This window comes from Epargyreus clarus, unplaced genomic scaffold, assembly GCF_041222505.1.
Source record: "Epargyreus clarus isolate Ecla_fem2 unplaced genomic scaffold, WU_Ecla_fem_2.2 ptg000023l, whole genome shotgun sequence".
NCBI lineage: Eukaryota > Metazoa > Arthropoda > Insecta > Lepidoptera > Hesperiidae > Epargyreus > Epargyreus clarus.
The window spans coordinates 6,180,059-6,198,794 of record NW_027332230.1 but is presented as its reverse complement, the minus strand read 5'-3'; the positions used below and the strand labels follow the sequence as shown (position 1 = coordinate 6,198,794).

General features: G+C 33.7%; 1 non-coding gene across 1 annotated transcript; it reads left to right on the top strand.

Annotated features, from left to right (window-relative positions):
- The first annotated feature begins 3,192 nt into the window (after positions 1-3,192).
- TRNAA-CGC (transfer RNA alanine (anticodon CGC)) lies at positions 3,193-3,264 on the top strand. The gene has a single exon. It is a non-coding gene; the product is annotated as a tRNA-Ala (tRNA).
- The last annotated feature ends 15,472 nt before the right edge of the window (positions 3,265-18,736 follow it).

The following is an 18,736-nucleotide window of genomic DNA, read 5'->3' as shown; positions in this document are numbered from 1 at the left end:
CAATAAATAGAGCAGCCACATATTTTTTATATTTTATTGCAAATATTGGACATATTTTTCCCATTATAATTTTTATTTTTAAATAGTTCATATAAAAATAAGTATTATTTAATTTCTTTCCTTTTAATTTTACACACACACATACACATTGAAAAACAATGCCCTAAGTAAATTCATTTATACTCGTATGTACATTTTGCTACCAAATGAAATCGTGTGTATTTGCTACAATACACGTATGCAGTAGCACTACCATGAGTTTACAAAAGTATTACTCGCTAGCGACTGCGTAAAATAAATGTATGAAAAATTGTACAGCGCCTCTGGTGGTTACTCGTAGAACTAAAATCCGTAGTGTGAGCCACTACATACGTAAAAAACCTATCGAAATCAAATCGCTAGCGAATGTCATTATGATCTATTGCCATACAAATTCGGTCCCATGAGTCATTAATTTGACAGACGTTGTCAAGAAATACCGTAACGATAGTAGTTATGTTATTCACTAGCAAAATGACAATAGTTTTCTATTTACCATTTCTATAGTGGCGTTTCTATGCCAACTCATGGTAGTGCTACAGGAAAGCCTGTACGCCCGTACGTGGATGTTGTATAAAATATTGAAAATACCTACTGTACAATTTTAGGTTATTAATGTGACCACATAAGGTCAGTTAGGCCCCAACAATGCATCATCTTAACGATACACGCGCGATAACAACGCGCAAAAATGAAACACATTGCATCATTATGTAAATAAATTTAAATCATTACAATAATTACATTTTGGCTGTACAAAATGCGGATAATGATTTTATCTGATTCACAATTAAAGCCCATGCATTAAAGCATTGTTCATGTTCCTAATTTGGATATGTGTATTATTACCAGAAAATTCCTTTATTATTAAGGGGTAAAGAATTTAATATTTAATTTAATGAGATACATATATTATTGACTTTATCATAATAAATGCCTAACAATTCCCAGGCTAAAATACTGTATAGAAAGTAATTCAATTCGTCAATCATTTTGTCGCTGAAACAATAGCTTAAATAATGCAGTCGCAACATCCGCTGTTATTCGAGCGTCCATTTTGTTGTTTGAGCGACCTACGTAATGTACACCTTATTTAGAAAACTTGCCAACAATCAATTGACTAAGCATTTGTATATCTATATATCTGCGTAATCTACTATAAAGCCTCTAAGCAACTTTTAAAGTTCTCGTTAACTACGACTTAATCGCTTTAGCCACTAGTTGCTCGAGCGATAGTACCCAATGTACGGTCAGCTGGAATAGATAAAATGCTCGGTGAACTAGTTGTCTATGAACCATGTCTAACATCTGCCTAACCCGTGCATGCGTAATCAAAATAAAAATATTATTTTAGTAGATTTATTCGATAGTGACCGGCAGATGTGTCGGCGCGCGCTCCTTAGTCTCTATTTTTGTTGGTCCTTCATTGTATTTGGGCAAGGGTCTCAAAGGGTCAATATCCACTAGGGCTTCCGTTCAATATTCCGTTTATTTCTTGTTTTGTCTGTAAACATCTTAAGTATTCGCCGTCAATCATCCAGACGGATTTGGCATTCGCCAAAATGCATTCTACTATTCAACCCTTTAATAACACGAGAGGTTTAGTTTTTGTAGACGTCGTGTGAATATAATAATTTATTTTAAAATTATTTTAGATTTTAGATAAAAATTTAAAATAACTAATATTTTTTTGTAATTATTTTATTCACTGTTCTGTCCTACTCATTACATTCAAGCTTAAAAAAAAAAACGAATTACTAATTATAATTAAACTTTTTTTAATGAACTTTATTTTTTTATACTTTAAAAAATGTTAACTAATAAGTATCGTTACACCTAAAATTTAAAAGAAACAAAACAGCCCGAAATATACCTGGTTGTAAGTGGCAACTGACACCCATGGACATTCAACCCCAGACAGTACCCTTAGTATGAGTTTTTACGTTTTAACAAAAATGACTGTTCATTCTTGGTCGTATTACCGTTTGTACGTATTTCCCATATATTTCCACTTCGTTCTGATAAAATCCGCTAGGGGCGCTGATTGGAAATGTATGGACAAATACGTAAACAGATACCAAAACAGTCATTTTTGTAAAAACGTAATAACTCATCCTAAAGGTCTAGTTCTACCTGAGATCCATTACAGTGGCATTTCTACCCCGGAGGTATATGCGGTATTTTCTCATATGAATAATAATGTAAATTTATGATTATCGATATCATTTGCATGTGATTGATTTAAGACATAATGGGAAGGATGCGACAAGGATTCCCACAGATCTTATAAATACATTTAATTTTGTTATTTTTCATTACGATGGTTTATGGCACCAGTACCAGTAATTTTACAGCTTGGTTTAAAGTAATTTTTACAGATTTTAAGTTCAATTTTAGGATTCCGTACTCAAGAAGTAAGAACGGAACCGTATTACTACGTCTCTACTGCCCGTCTGCTACGCGCTTCTATCTCTTTAGCCGTAATAGATAGAGACTTTTTTTTACGAAATGTATAGTACAAAAATTAAAATGTCTAAAATAAAAGGGGGTCTCTATTAAAGAAACCGGTATTATTTAAAAATATTAATGTTAAATATTTTATGATTTTACGGAACCTTCCACAAGAGTGCGATTCGCTCTTGGCCGATTTTTTGTAATAGAACGTTTAACTAATCCGTCTACTCTAAGTTACTTAAAGTCTAACAATCTACTAATATTAATATTATAATGTATACTAGAGGTAGCAGCATTAATTAACATTAGGTTACATTTTATAAGTATAGTTAAAATCCAGGCGCATGATTTTTATTTTAATGACTAAAATCAATATTTTCAACCAAATATTATTTTTAAATTAAATTTAATAAATAAACTTTCAAGACACATTATATTTAAAATTTATTATGTTTAAATATAATTTATCTTCAATATTTTGAAAATAATTTTGAAGATAAAATATAAGTCAAAAACAGAAATTATTGTAGGTATATTTATTACAATGAATATTCAAAAATACATAAGTCGAGGTCATCATATTATTAATTATTATGTATTGAAAGGGGTAGATAGAACCGAAGGATTGAATATTATATTAAGTAAAAGAATATATTATTCTACTGATACTATTCAACAATTTCAACCTGTTAGATACCCGGGGATGTAACTCAGTGGTAGAGTGTCTGCTTCGCATGCTGAAAGTCCTGGGTTCAAATCCCAGCATCTCCATCCACGTAGCGTATCCTGTGCCTTTTTTTTGTCTCTTTTTAAAATTTATTTTAATGAAATGAATCATTTTTCCTGTATTTCGAGTAATAATAAAGATAATCTTAAAAAAATAAATATTTTTGTTATTTTTATTTATAAATACTATATTATGTAGATATACATCAGCGTACAACTAACGAGATACATTAAATTTAAAAATTAAAGCTTAACTGAAGCTAATTGAATTTATAGATAATTACATTCAAACAAATTGACTTAAAAGATTATTTTTTTATTAATCTGAAGTAGCAATTGAGCAGTGCCATCTATCGGGAATTTATAATCCATTCAGGATTATAATTATTTCTAAGGCTGATCTTAGCGACATCTCTGAATGATATTAGTACACGATGATATTAGGTGTAGGGTAACATTATAATAAGATTGGACATAACATTTATCCACGCCTACGATGGGCAGGACATGTTGAAAGAATGGGTGAAACAAGGGTACCTAAACGTCTACTAAATGGTAAACCAGATGGGCGAAGAAATCGTGGAAGGCCAAAACTCAGGTGGCTAGATGGAGTTGAACAGGACCTGAAGACTCTGGGCGTGACGAAGTGGAAAGAGAGAGCCAAGAATAGACCAGGCTAGAGAAATATTCTGGACCAGGCCAAGGCCCACGCGTGGCTGTAGCGCCTTAGATGATGATAGATGATAACATTTATCTTCAGTTGCCTAAACTGGGCGTGAACCCAAATATAGGCAACTGATCTCTCCCGGTGTGAATCTATACGATAAATATTTACGTTAGTTTGACAAAGGAATTCTACGAGTATGTACAAAGTTACAGAAACAGTACACGCAATTTTAAACATAATGGCAATATATAGTGTTACGTTCTTTATTATATAATTTTAGCGGATTAGTGTGTTTATGTGTGAATACATGTGTGTGTGTGTATGTGTGTTTGTGTGTGTGTGTGCGTTTGTATGTGTGTGTGTGTGTGTGTGAGTAGTGAATAGATACGTTGCTACCCCGTAGAACTAAATTGGAAAGTCTCATATAAGAATCTCTTCCTTCAAACCAGAGCTCACCAATTAAACACTAGTATAATAGTATATTATAATGCAGAAAGTGCATCGGTACTTAAATATTTAACTTGAACATTACTTTAATAAGGGAGCAATAAACTTACACAAGACTTACTAAATTACTAAGTAAGAATACTATCCTTAACGACTATTTTATTATTTTCACAGAATCACTTAAATGTTATTATTGAATAGCGTCTATCATAGATGAATAAAAATGCTACCAACTTTACAATAATATCTTCTCATATATTTTTGCATTTACGAAACATGTCATATCATTTTTAATTAAAACAGTTTTTGTATCACCTTCACTTTGCGACGGAGTAAGCCTCAGTGTATGTGCGGTAGCGTCCGGTTGCGCTAGAGCAGGGCTTCTCAATCAGTGGTCCGAAAATAATTATGATGGTGCGATTTAAAATAAGTAAAAAAAGTTTTATAAGACTGAAATAGGAAACGAACGTGCAGTCAATCTGATGGTAATTACTGCCGTCCATGGACGTAACCAAGTCCTTATAGAACAAGGCTTCTGCAGCCAATGACAGATGTGTTGACATTTTCAAAGACTAATTTCCTCCTATGTAAGTCAATCGGAATTCAACCTATCACCAAAACTTCCCACGCTCGAAATAGTGTAGGGGTGATACCTTCCTCCGAACCAAACAGGTTCTACAAACTTTCAAAAGTGATTTGTAAGAAATAAAATATGATCGAAATATGAATTTTTAATTGCAGCTGAAGGCTAGAAATAATGCAGCAAACCAAATTAAAAACTCTGTCTCTTTTTAGGTTCGAAGGTTTTCAAACTTTTGAATGTAGCGTTAGAGAAATCTGCAACCGGTGGTCAATTGAATATTTTGTCGAAAATGGGCTCAAAAAATACAAATATTTAAAATGTTATTTAAATCATTTAGAACATTGCAAACGTAGCCAATGATTGTATTACTCTAGTTACTCTAGTATATTTAATCCTTACTTACACAAAAGATATAATTGCGGCCCATTAAAAAATCTTGGTAACCACTGCGCTAGAGAAATCCGCAACGGGCGCCGTCACAGATCGGATTAACACTATTTACTTCACATTTCGCTCCCGACCGCTCCACTTGTCTTTTTAATGTGTAAATTAATTTAAATCGACCTTTTGAGCGTGAAATTCCCAATCCATTACAAGAGGACAGGTTAATGCGGAGTGCCGTAATAGTACTAGCGCGAAATCCAAGTATTCTGCATACTGATCACAGGTGGTAAATTCTTGCTACGGAAAAATCGTCCATTCGTCTCATTTACTGTGTATTGGACGCCGCCTGACTTATGAGGCGACAATCTTAGTACCTACCCAGGAGTAACATATGTGATCGACTTCAGAAGTACAACAATTTTGTATTTCCTCTCGGTTATCACAAATCTCGACTAAGAGAAGCCTGGAGCATACTTCACCACGCTGTTCCAATGTGTATTGGAAGAGGAGTTATGAATCAGTTGCCTGCACTTTTCAAACTGCCCGTAATGCCTCCGAATGTTGAAGCACGTATTAAATTATACAACTAGCGGTCACCCATCCAATTTCTGATGACGTCCGACATTGCTTAACTTTTTAGGTCGGTTGAAATATACACAAGTACATATATTTATGTACATATTTTATACTACATATACTTGAATTCCCTCTTAATTAAACGTATTCTTTTGTACTTATTAATGAATCCCTTATCGTATGTCTAGGTGTCGAGGACTAATTAATTGATAATTGAAATAAATGGAATCCTCCGTGCTACTAATAGCCCGCTCGGTGTGAACGGCACATAATCAGAGGCCACTTTTCAGGTGTCGCTCATTGACGATAATTCCCCTGAGTGGCCGTCGATCGCGAGTGGGTAGTTTCACTACAAAACCAGAGATTACCGCGCAATCTCATTACCCGCACGCCTCCTGCCTACTTAATTTCAGGATAACAGGACAGAACATTTTAATTTAACGCCCGGATACTCGATGTAAATCGTTCAGTTTATCGGTAATTGTCACCTTCGACGAATCGTCTTCAACGGCACATACTTTACCGAAAACAATGCTACGTACCGATTTATGATGCAATTTTTTGTTAACTACTCTCGAATTTTATATTGGATGTGTATAATGTATTGCGAACAATAAAATATAAGATATGGCTTTGTTATTATAGTTTGTGAACGCGAACAGCGCGGATAAAGAGTCAATTGACAATTTGAACTCCGCGCGGCGACTCCATAATCGTCGACCACGACGGGTGATTAAAAAATATTACCACTTTAGAGTGTTAAATATCACAAAAGGATGGTCATATTTTCAAAATAATTACGTCAATAATTGGCACGCAAGCGGAGGCTCGCGTAGGCTCTCGCAGTTCGTCTCATTATTCGCATTCTGATTTTACCACCAACCGAGACAGATTAATCGTTTTAACTATATCATAAGTTTATATTCGCGCGAAGAGCCGCCTCGTGTCAATTACTTCGTAAAATAACAACTGTCTATTATTCACGCCGCGGTCCATGATGTATCCCACTGCAAATGAAACCCATATTGCATACTTACTTTGTACTTAATCGTTTTACTTTCAATCTTATTTTAAATAGAAATATTTGCTGCAAAAAGTCATAATAGTATACAATTTACATATTATCTTAGAGATACAGGTAATTGTATGCAAAATATTTTCAAACGTATTGTTATGTAAGAACTTATTTTAAGTAGAAACTGAAAGTATGACAAACGAATATTTTGTTTCAATAATTTTTGATGAAAACTCAGAACACTTAAACTTTTAAAATATAAATAATAGGTATATCACTATTATTAAGAATATTATTTTTATGTTTAAGAAAAGTATATAAAATCTATAGAACGAAATTCACCAACGAAAAATTTAGCAAACTGTAAAAAAAACACAAAAGGCATCACTGTCTTAAATGACAAATAGTTCTATAGATAGAAACTTTATCGGAGCTGGATAACTTTCAATAGAGGCACCGACCTTTTAAAACCTTACAATGGCGTTGAAACATGTGAATTCTATCATTTCATCGCTCTTCATAAAATCTATTATGGTTTAGGCACCTCACTACGGCGTGTAGCTAAACCCATTTTCAATCTTACTTTCTTCATCATAAGATTCATGAACTAAGAAAAGTTACGTATAAAAGATCAACATATGAGGTCTCAAATCTTTTAATAGTGATCTAAGATTGCAACAAAAGGTATCGTCACTTCTGACATTTTCCATAAATGTTCATTGATAGATATAAATAATTCTTTAAGATAAACATTCTTATGGTCCAAACAGACAAACATTGGCTATTCTTAGTTGAGGATAGATTATAGTAGTGAAAAGATCGTAATCATGGTAAGATAAGCATGCAAAGATAGCCATGCATATGCTGATACTTACATGAAACTGAAATTTGACTTAAATTTTCTACAATAATCATTAAATAAAATTTTGATTTTTGGGAAATGGCCACAGGAGAACGAGAAAATAAACTATGAAATATAATAAAATAAAATTCACTCCAAAAAGATACTTTTTATTATATCGAATCATTGACAGAATGACAAATCAGAAGAAGTAATATACAGGGTGAATTTTAAAACGGGCCTTCAGGGCCAAATCCGAAGCCTTATAAAATAACTGTAAGCGGAGGGTTGTTATTCAAACACTAGTTTGGTATAACACGTTTATTTGCACTTGATAAGTGTAACGCTTTTACTATGCACGGCACCGACTGTAGGGTTGCCATGATTCCCAAATTATGTAAAAAAAAATAATGTAAAAAATTGAAATTATTTTATCAGGTATTCTTAGTTATACAATTCCGTAATTGTAAAACACGTCGATATTTTATTTAAAATGGTTAATTTAAACCTATATGTCCTAAATATGTTTTAGATTTTTCAGCTTCAGCTAATATGTTTAAGCTACAGTCATGAATTCATTAATAGATAGTATTGAAATATTTTAAAGAATATTTTGATCTTCGTTTAATGCAATTTAATTGTTTGTTTTTTTTTTATAAATAACTCGTACTCGGCTCGTAGGGTATTGCATATGAATCTGTCCATATCTATCCTATACATAATATTTGTTTTAATACTACAATTGGAAATAATTCCTTAGTTGCTTTCTATACCTACGATTTCAAGATATAATAGTTGAGCATAAATACTCCAAATAAATGAAAACTTTTGTAAGTATATTTAAAAAAATATCTTAAATAGTCATAACCGTTTCACTTTCATCATGGGCACCCCAAACCCCAACAGACTCAAGTATAGTTATGCGTTGGCCTCAAAATCGCTCAAATAAGGGGTGCGACACACCTGTCCCGCGCCCTCGCCGACACGCGACATAACGCACATTGCAAGCTCAGCGACCAGCGTAATTAGAGCTGTCGTGTTGGGCTGTTAGAATAATCTGTAGATTTGATTTTTCGTACGGATTTTTCCATAGATTATAAGCTCAGCCATCAGAGTATTTAGAGCTGTCGTGGTACTGGTAGACTGTTAGAATAATCTGTAGATTTGACTTTTCGTAAGGACTTTTACATAGATTGTAAGCTCAGCGACTAGTGTATTTAGAGCTGTCGTGGTAGACTGTTAGAATAATCTGTAGATTTGATTTTCCATTGGATTTTTTTTTTATAAGGAAATGTTAAAATAATCTAGGAAAGTGGAGGGTAAAAGACCTAGAGGAAGATCGCCAACCAGATGGTCTGACCAGATCAAGGACTTAACCAAGATGTCTATCACAGAACGCCTAAGACAAGCAGAAGACTGAGCACTTTGGCGAAATTTGCAGTATACATGCTCAGTAGAACACCACAGCAGGTACGACGGCAAGAAGAAGAAAATAATCTATAAACTTGATCATTCGTTTAATTTTATACGGAATTTGACAATTAGCATCTAGTCGATTTGATGGTCTGTATTTAACACCAGAAACATAATATTCCTACCTGAAGCCGGTCGAATCGAAGTGGGACGTCATACCCTCCGAGTCTCTCATATAGGCAATGGCATTCTCATATAGGCATTAAGGCAATGTTAACATAAGGGCGGTGGGCATGGAATTTCGGTCTCGAGGAGCAGCCGATCATAGATGTGTTGGTGTCCCCCAGGATCAAGTTGGAATACCTTATAGAGAACAATAATAGTCGTGACGGCGATGCCATCAAAGTGTTTACACTTGCTACCCTTCGGTGGTCATTTTATGCGTACTACTCGGTCATGGAGAACACAACACCCACCACTTTTATGAAATTGATTTAATTTTGAATTCAGAAGATTTCATTTGATTATCAAAATATGACCATTTTCAACCACTTACGATTATAACGTGAGTTTAAACAATCTCAGATCCATCGTTACTCCTGGGATTAAGTTAAAACACATCGTGTTGGAAAGTTATTTAGCAGCAATACACTGCGATAACATGGTGGGTCTATTAAAATGGGCTATTGATGTCGCCGCAGTTGAGCGAAGACTCCTGTTAATGTTTTTGCAGGATTAAGTTTTAATAGAAGCGATTATACGGTTTATTATCCATTAGGGTTAATTAAAAGGATATTGAGATAATACATAAGTTAATGACCATCAACGTACTTTGTATTAACGGCTGAATTTGTTGCTATATTTATTATTAGGCATTCTATAGATTTCGGTGATTGTCTTATTAAACATCTTAAAATGTCAATTTATATCTCAACACGATATAGTACCTAATATGATATTAGGGAGGTAACACGATCGACAGTGAGGTAATACACAAATTGCAGTTCGAATATGTGTGTGTTTTTATAGTGCTATCTATAAAAATACACACATATTCGACAGTTCGTTAGTCCCTTGCAGTTTCCACGATAATTGTAACGAAGATCAAAAGTTACCCAACATTTCATATAAATAATGTTACCTTACTGAAGAGTTACATAAACATAGAGTTACACAAAACGCAGAATAAACAAACAATCATACTTTCTTATTTCTAATATTACTAAGAATAAACTAAAGGAGGTCATGCAAAATTTGCCGAATAGGGTGCGTGCACACGCTCAAATCTGGACATGTATAGCAATGTGTATTGTAATGGATATGGTGGCTGCTCCCTAATTGTTGTCGCTCGCGCAGGGTGCATTATTAAACAAGATTATATTTATTATTATTACTATCAAACAAAAGTTAAGGGAGGGTCGAAAAAGAATGGAACCGAAAATTTCTGTTGAAGTACGGTCCATAGAGTAATTTTAACGGCTAAATATTCTTCAAAACTAAGTTCACGTAAGTTTAAGCAGGTTAAATTCTAATTTATACTAAATATAACTCAACGTCCTATTTATTATTATTACTACTTTTGAAGTAATATAAAAAATGATGGTATAATTAAAATATTTTTTCTACAACTAGTAAATTGTTTTACATCCATTTAGAATAAAAGTAGTGTTCAATATGAAAGTAATATTTACTTTCTATTTTGTGGAATTTAAAATAAAGATGGATACTTTGATGTTGTTAATTATAATAGTCTCAGATTTTCTTTCATTGTATTAAAAAACGTAACAAATAACTTATACTATTGAAGGGTACATCTACTTACGCAATTGAATACATGTAAATAATATGAATTATAATAATTGTACAGCAATTATAAGCACACGTACTTAACAGTACATCAAAAGTGTAATAATGACAGTTCAAATACAAAATTACACTGAGGGAAAATCCCCTAAACAGCGCAAAGGGTAAACACCTGTCCGATACACGCGCCACTTGCAATTGCCTAACTTCAACCAAATCTAATATTATAAACAGATATGCATGTAAGTCAGTGAATTTGCGTAAAATACAATGGCGGAGTTCATGTATTTTAACCTTTTAAAACACACATTTGAACTATGATTTCGAAATTATGTACCTATAGAAAGTAGCAGATTTGAAGGTGGTAGAACTCTTTGTGGTTCGACTGTGGCGGCACCACCACCACGCCACACCCATTTCTACCTAATAACAGCAGTGTTAGGCGCTGCTGTGTTCCGTTTTGAAGGGTGTGGTAAGGGAAACAGACTTTTCCGAGGCGTTCCAGCTTAGTCCTCAGGGGTAGCGGCGCATCTGTGGCCGACCTCAGGTAGGAATATCTAATCCTATCTGGGGTTGATTACAGATGTCCATGGGCGGCAGTAGACACTTACCATCAGGTGGACTGCATGCTCGTCTGCTACTCCTATATTATAAATGAAAAAAAAGTAGCAGATAGCAAGGCTCTGAACTGTTTGCAAATTGTATCAATATTAATAAGATATTAAATAAAAATACAGAACACCCACATTACTCTTCACCCAGCAGAGAGTAACACCCTAAAGTCTCATATTGCAAGGGTTACCAGTATTATAATGTACTGCAACCACGCCACGCGACAAATAATTCCCTCTGACCTCGATTTAATCATTTGAATAAAGCATTTCTAAAATTATTTTTTACAAAAAATCTTTTATACATGATCATAAAAAATATTACTACCCTTTGCACATGCGTAACGTTCCACCCAGTAGAGAGGAACACCCTGAATTCCTGCACAATAAGGGTTGCCTCACCTGTCCTGTCCACGCCACGCGACTTGCAATTCCCTCTGACCTCGATTCAACCATTTGAACTGATTGTATTCAATGAAACTATGGGGTGAAACAGTAGCATTACCATGAGTTGGCATAGAAACGCCACTATAGAAATGGTAAATAGAAAACTATTGTCATTTTGCTAGTGAATAACATAACTACTATCGTTACGGTATTTCTTGACAACGTCTGTCAAATTAATGACTCATGGAACCGAATTTGTATGGCAATGACATTCGCTAGCGATTTGATTTCGATAGATTTTTTACGTATCGAGTTACGTCACTACGGATTTTAGTTCTACGAGTAACCACCAGAGACGCTGTACAATTTTTCATCCATTTATTTTACGCAGTCGCTAGCGAGTAATACTTTTGTAAACTCATGGTAGTCCTACAGGCTATCACGGTATAATAATAATGTTTCTGCTATTATTATGCGACTTTTATAAAAGCACTGTTTTCCATTTTTAATCCGAAATATACAGTGTCCGGTCATGGATGTTGTAAGCCCTTAATGGTGTAAAATACCGTAGTAGTTATTTTGGGTAGTATATAAATTACACACACAAACACACCCGCACACACGCACACACACATGCAAGCACGCACACACACACACACACACACACACACACACACACACACACACACACACACACAGACACACAATTATTCACTAGTATTCACAAACATATTTATTATTCTCGTTTCAATGTCTGTTTATGTAAGTGATATATTACTCGATAATGGGAGAAGACGCTGGTTCTTGAAACACAGTTTCGACTAACTCAGGAACCAGAGGCTTCAAACTTCTGAAATGTACTTACAATTTTTGTGCCAATAAAGTTATTATTATTATTACTAAGAACTTCTTAACACAGATTAAAGGTAAAAATAAAAATCAGTTTATTTATTTGTAGTAGTAAAGAAAATATTCATCGGTAATTTGTAGAGAAAATTAGTACTTTACAGCATAAAATCTTCCACCAATAAACGGACACCATGACTGTACCTAAATACCTAATTTTTAATATTTAAGTTTTATAATCGATCTTATTGGATTTATAACAACTTTGTATTTTAGGACGATGTTTACAAAACATAATAATTATTTGGTTTATTCGAATTATTTCATTCATTCCTACAAAATATTCTGATTTATTGTTCTTTCCCTTTTTATTGTTTTGACTTTTATAAAAGTTTTTTTAACTTACACTTTGGTACGGTACTACGACTCAAATTCTTAATATAGTCGAAAAGTCTATGTAATTTCATTTTGCAAGTGGACAATGGATGGTATAAGGGTACAAGCAAAATTCTGTAAAAGCAAATTTTTCTGCTTGATCTACTTGTGATCAATTATTAATAACACGAAGGGTAACCTTATTTTTTTTTTTTATATAATATAGGAGTAGAAGACGAGCATGCAGTCCACCTGATGGTAAGTGGCTACTGCCGCCCATGGACATCTGTAATCAACCCCAGATAGGATTAGATTTTCCTACCTGAAGTCAGCCACAGATGCGCCGCTACCCCTGAGGACTAAGCTGGAACGCCTCGGAAAAGTATGTCTCCCTTACCACACCCTTCAAAACGGAACACAGCAGCGCCTAACGCTGCTGTTATTAGGCAGAAATAGGTGTGGCGGTGGTGCCGCCGGTGTCGAACCACAAAAGATTCTACCACCTTCAAAATTAGATTATTACATATTAGACTATTTCATGTCATTGCAGCAAAAAACAGTCATTTAAGGTGTGTTAATCAATCATTAAACTTAGCCAGCGCAATGATAATTCTAAGAGGGGACTTGTGCCCAGCAATGGGGCAATAATGGGTTCGCGATATAGAAAAACTTATATAGTAAATACGAAATAATTTCACAATAATCTTTTCGAACGTTGTCGTAATTAAACTATGATATGCAGTTAAGAACTTTAAAAAAGTCCCGTTACTTATATAATTATAGAGTTTAAGAAACCCAAAATGTCGCAATAAGTACACCGAGCCAGGGTTGTTCAAGTAATGGGCTTTCTATCCGCTCATTAACAAAAGCTGTAACTGTGCTCTACCGACAGCACAAAAAGCTGTTTATGCGTCCGCCGCTATGTAGAGTCGCCGAAACACCTCCGGCTACTGTACCGTGTGAATTTCAATTAAATTGGCCGTAATTTATCAAAATATACGAAAATTATCCTTTTTAAGAATGTTTTATAGAGTTCGATGGTACGTGTAAGTTGAAAGACAATGTATGTATGGAGTTATAATATATTGTACACCTATTTAATAGTATACAATATATTTTATTTATATGCAAAAATATATTTTATACAAAAAGATAGGACTAATGGGAAAAAAGGAGTAGACAGAGGCGACACAGCTTACCTACTAAGTAGAAATTACAAATTAAAGTATACCTCAGTATGTAGTTGTTTTTAAGTTCAAAAGAGGTAATCCTTCAATCCAAAATACCACGGCTATTATGAAGATACATTATAAGATGATATTATTGTGGTGTAGCATCCTCAAAGATTAATTCTACCATTTCATATTAATTTGACTTATTAATACCTGTCATGTTGCCAACATTTTCCTTGAAAACATTTCACTGACTATCTTAGATGAGTAAAACTAATAGATTGATCACTCCTAACAAGAAAGTGTAAGCAGTTTTGGGAATTAAATAATACTTATTTATTTATTACGTGAATTACGTATTATTAGTTATTTTGACGTAAATTTTCTGTAAAAATGTTTTTTATTTGTCAAAACATCAAACAGTAAATTATAAAATCCTTTTGTGGCTTCATTCAATTTCAAGGCGGTGAAGTATCTTTCTATTTTACTTATCAAAACAATATGATCATTACAGCTAAGCTCAGTATAATGAAAAGGCATCTCAATTTAACTTACTATAATAAAAAATACACCGTGCATTTTACAACAATTTAATTGCATGCCGTTGTATAGCGGGTTAATTTGTCCAGGATAATGAAAACACGGTAAAAATAACTTTGAACTTGTTTATTGCTGGGTTAATTGAATTTATTCGTAATTAAACTGCAGAAGCATGGTTGCATCGGTATAAAAAATTGCACGTTGAAAATAAATTTAAAGACAATCTCAGATATTTTACACTAATGTTTGTAATTTTTATCACAAAATAGTGTTTGATTTGAATTCTAGGTGATATTAAATCTTGAAGCAATATAATTTATAATATTAAGTTTCTTTTTTATAATATTGGAGTAATAAATGAGAGTAGGTTGGAAAGTGGTCACTGTCGCCCATGGACATAATATTATTCATATATTTATCCATCTAAAATAGGGTAAAATAGTGGTTTTACCTAAAGTCGATCGCAGATGCCTTATCCCTACGTAGAACTAAGAGTAGAAGTAGAGAGAAGTAGTCTCCATATATCACTTGGCAACTTCAATAAAAATGCCTAACGCTGAACAAGTACTACTAAAATTACATTTCACACTGCGCTTAGAAATTTAATGTCTATTCCATTGTACTACGTATTTTGTAGTACCTACTTAATTGTTCCTCTTTTTAGTTAATTATGATTAAGTAGTGTTGAAGGTCTTGAAGGTGGTAGAACCTTTTGTGGTTCGCCTCCGGCGGCACCACCGCCACACCTATTTCTACCTAATAACAGCAATGTTAGGCGCTGCTGTGTTCCGTTTTGAAGGGTGTGGTAAGGGAGACCGACTTTTCCGAGGCATTCCAGCTTAGTCCTCAGGGGTAGCGGCGTATCTGTGGCCAACGTCGGTGGGAGTATCTAATCCTATCTGTGGTCGATTACAGATGTCCATGGGCGGCAGTAGCCACTTACCATCAGGTGGACTGCATGCTCGTCTGCTACTCCTGTATTATAAAAAAGTCTTTTTTGTTTTTATTAATGTATTAGTGGAATTTTACTTTTAATACCCAATAAAAATAAAAAGTAAACTAAGTATACAAATCGCGTACACACGGGAATAATTTATAAAATTTTAGGTCTTCACTTTTTTGTGCTCGTAACCTGTCGCCATCACTTTCCTGTCCATATTTAGTCCCTCGCAATCGTAATTTTAGGTATCCTTAAGTACGGCGTCGTAAATAAATACTTGCACCCGCGTGTCCCAGCAATCAGTGCAGATATATAAACTGCAAAATTAACCTGCCGCCTCGGGCGTACGCACTCGCGTCGTGGGTGGAATACACACATCACTTTATTTGTCCACTGATACTTGCAGCAAATGTGTCTCATAGGGTTCCGCACAAAGAGCACTAGTAACTATTAAAAAAAAAATTAACAAAAAAATACAACCGACTTCTATATCACTACAAAGTAAAAAATAATTGAAATAAATATATTTCGTTGGATAACGATGTAAACAGCGTGTCTAATATGAGCGCCGACTTCAGAAATTAAATCGGTCCACTAACGGCGGAGTAATTCGTGTACATACATAATATATATATATATATATATATATATATATATATATATATATACTTCAAAATAATTGACTGCAAAGTTAGGTAACATTGTAAAGTCATTCCCACAATTTCGTCGAAAAACGACGTCTTATAAGATAAAATCTGTCAAGCCGTTTGAACTGTAGGCTTAGACAAAACATACCTAGATTCTAAAAAGCATCCACTATCACTCTTTTTTCATTTTATATATATACTAGCTGACCCGGCAAATGTCCTGTCGCCATATAAATAAAAAATGTTAAGACTTACCACAACAACTATAAATTATTGCGGTACAAAATACTGAATCGCATTTTTTGAGTGTTAATTAACTTTGGAATATTCCTCAACTGATAAATTAGTAATTTGCTCAATAATTAGTCCAACTAGCGGAATCATACATATTATACATAAACATAAATAAGTGGTTTGTATTTTAAACAACTATAACACATAAATTATATTAAATTATAATACTAGAGTACTAGAAAGTTCTTTTAGTCAAAAACATAAATTTAATTCAAACGACACTCCTTTTTGCCCAATTTCCATTAACATGTTACTTTTTGATTCTTAAGTATTTTGCCTTTCAATGTTGTCTAACATTCGCCTAATAAATATATGTATTTTGGTCCTTTCTCAACTGTACAATATTTATATTTATGTTACTGCTGGAGACGATTGACTAAATAATGGAACTTTTTGGTGTTCCGGATCCAAAATTATTAGTAAACCTCTGTCTGTTCGTCTGTCCGTGTCCGTTTATCACAGAACTCTATTTTTTAATGAGTTTTTTTTTATTTCTATAAATTAAGTGTATACTGTTGCAACAAATACTAATTACAAAAAAAAGTATTATAAAAGTGTAAGTAAAATGATGCGATATAAGTGTATCGTACCTTTTTTTATGCAAAACTTTAATATTTTTTCCATGATCAGTACCCTTACCATGAGTTTTTACGTTTCGACAAATATGACTGTTTTGGTATTTGTTAACGTATTTGCCCATACTACGAGTATTTCCAATCAGCGCCCCTAGAGGATTATCAGAACTTGGAAATTGTAAGGGCCAATACGTAAACAAATACCAAAACAGTCATATTTGTCGAAACGTAAAAACTCATGGTAAGGGTACAGAAAATAAAGAAAAGTTTCCCAATCAACTTTGACGCAAAAATAGACATATGAAGCACTAGGTAATAACAGGTTTCGATGTTGATTCATATCTACACTATTGAAACACTGTTGTTTGCAAACAACCACCTACGTATTTTCATAAATTGTGTTCAATTGAATCCAACGCCTTTGTGTTACTTTCCAATATGAAAATATTTCGACTTAAACCTATCAAAAAAGTAATTTATACCTAGACAAAAATAACAAAATATTACTTTTATTTTATTTAAATAAAAATCTGTCATTTTTAATTACCTGTGATGCTTATTTCTTACTTTTCTTTAAATGATTCTCCAAATTTAATTTCAAAAGTAATTTTATATTCTACAAGATTATATATTTGAAGTTGCCATTTTGGGAAATGAACATAGTATTCAAAATCATTTTTCGTATTAAAGTCTTACTAAGACAACCTTACTCAATTACATCGTACGATGTATGGACGGTCGGGAGAAGCTGAAAGCAAGGTCATTTATACTCAGATGAGATATTGTAGACGTAGTTATTTCTAATAACTGAATAATATCATTATCCTGACTGACTGACTGATTCATCATCACAGCCTAATCTACTGTAGCTGGAGACATCCATTTTCGTCAGTGGATTATTTTTATGGCGTAGACAATCTGAACTTCCGTAGGTAGAAACATGAAATTTGTACAGCAGATTATTTTTATCGCAGACCACTATGAAAACCCCCTGACGGTTTTGAATAAGGATTTTTTTTGCTGCGGCCCACGCCTGACACTTTCAATGTTTGTAGATATAAGAGTACAAGTGTAAAGCAGTTATTAAAATTAACGATGGCTCACTTGACAAATTGTTTCCAATAAGAAATAATGATGCCTCTTAAGAAGTCCGTGTATTTTCAGCGGTTGTCGATTAGGGAGACTTGTGTCATAATTTTATAATGTATGCGTTTTAAATCACCTCAATTTGCGTCATTTTAAATGGTTGTAATAAAATATAGTCTCTGGAAACAAATGGAGTAATGTATTAAAACCAATTAAATTAAATTTGGAAACTAATTAATAACACCTAAAAGAGCAAGCACGTGGTTAGTTGTTTTAAAGTTGGCTTCTCAATTTATGTGTCCGAAGTTCCAACCG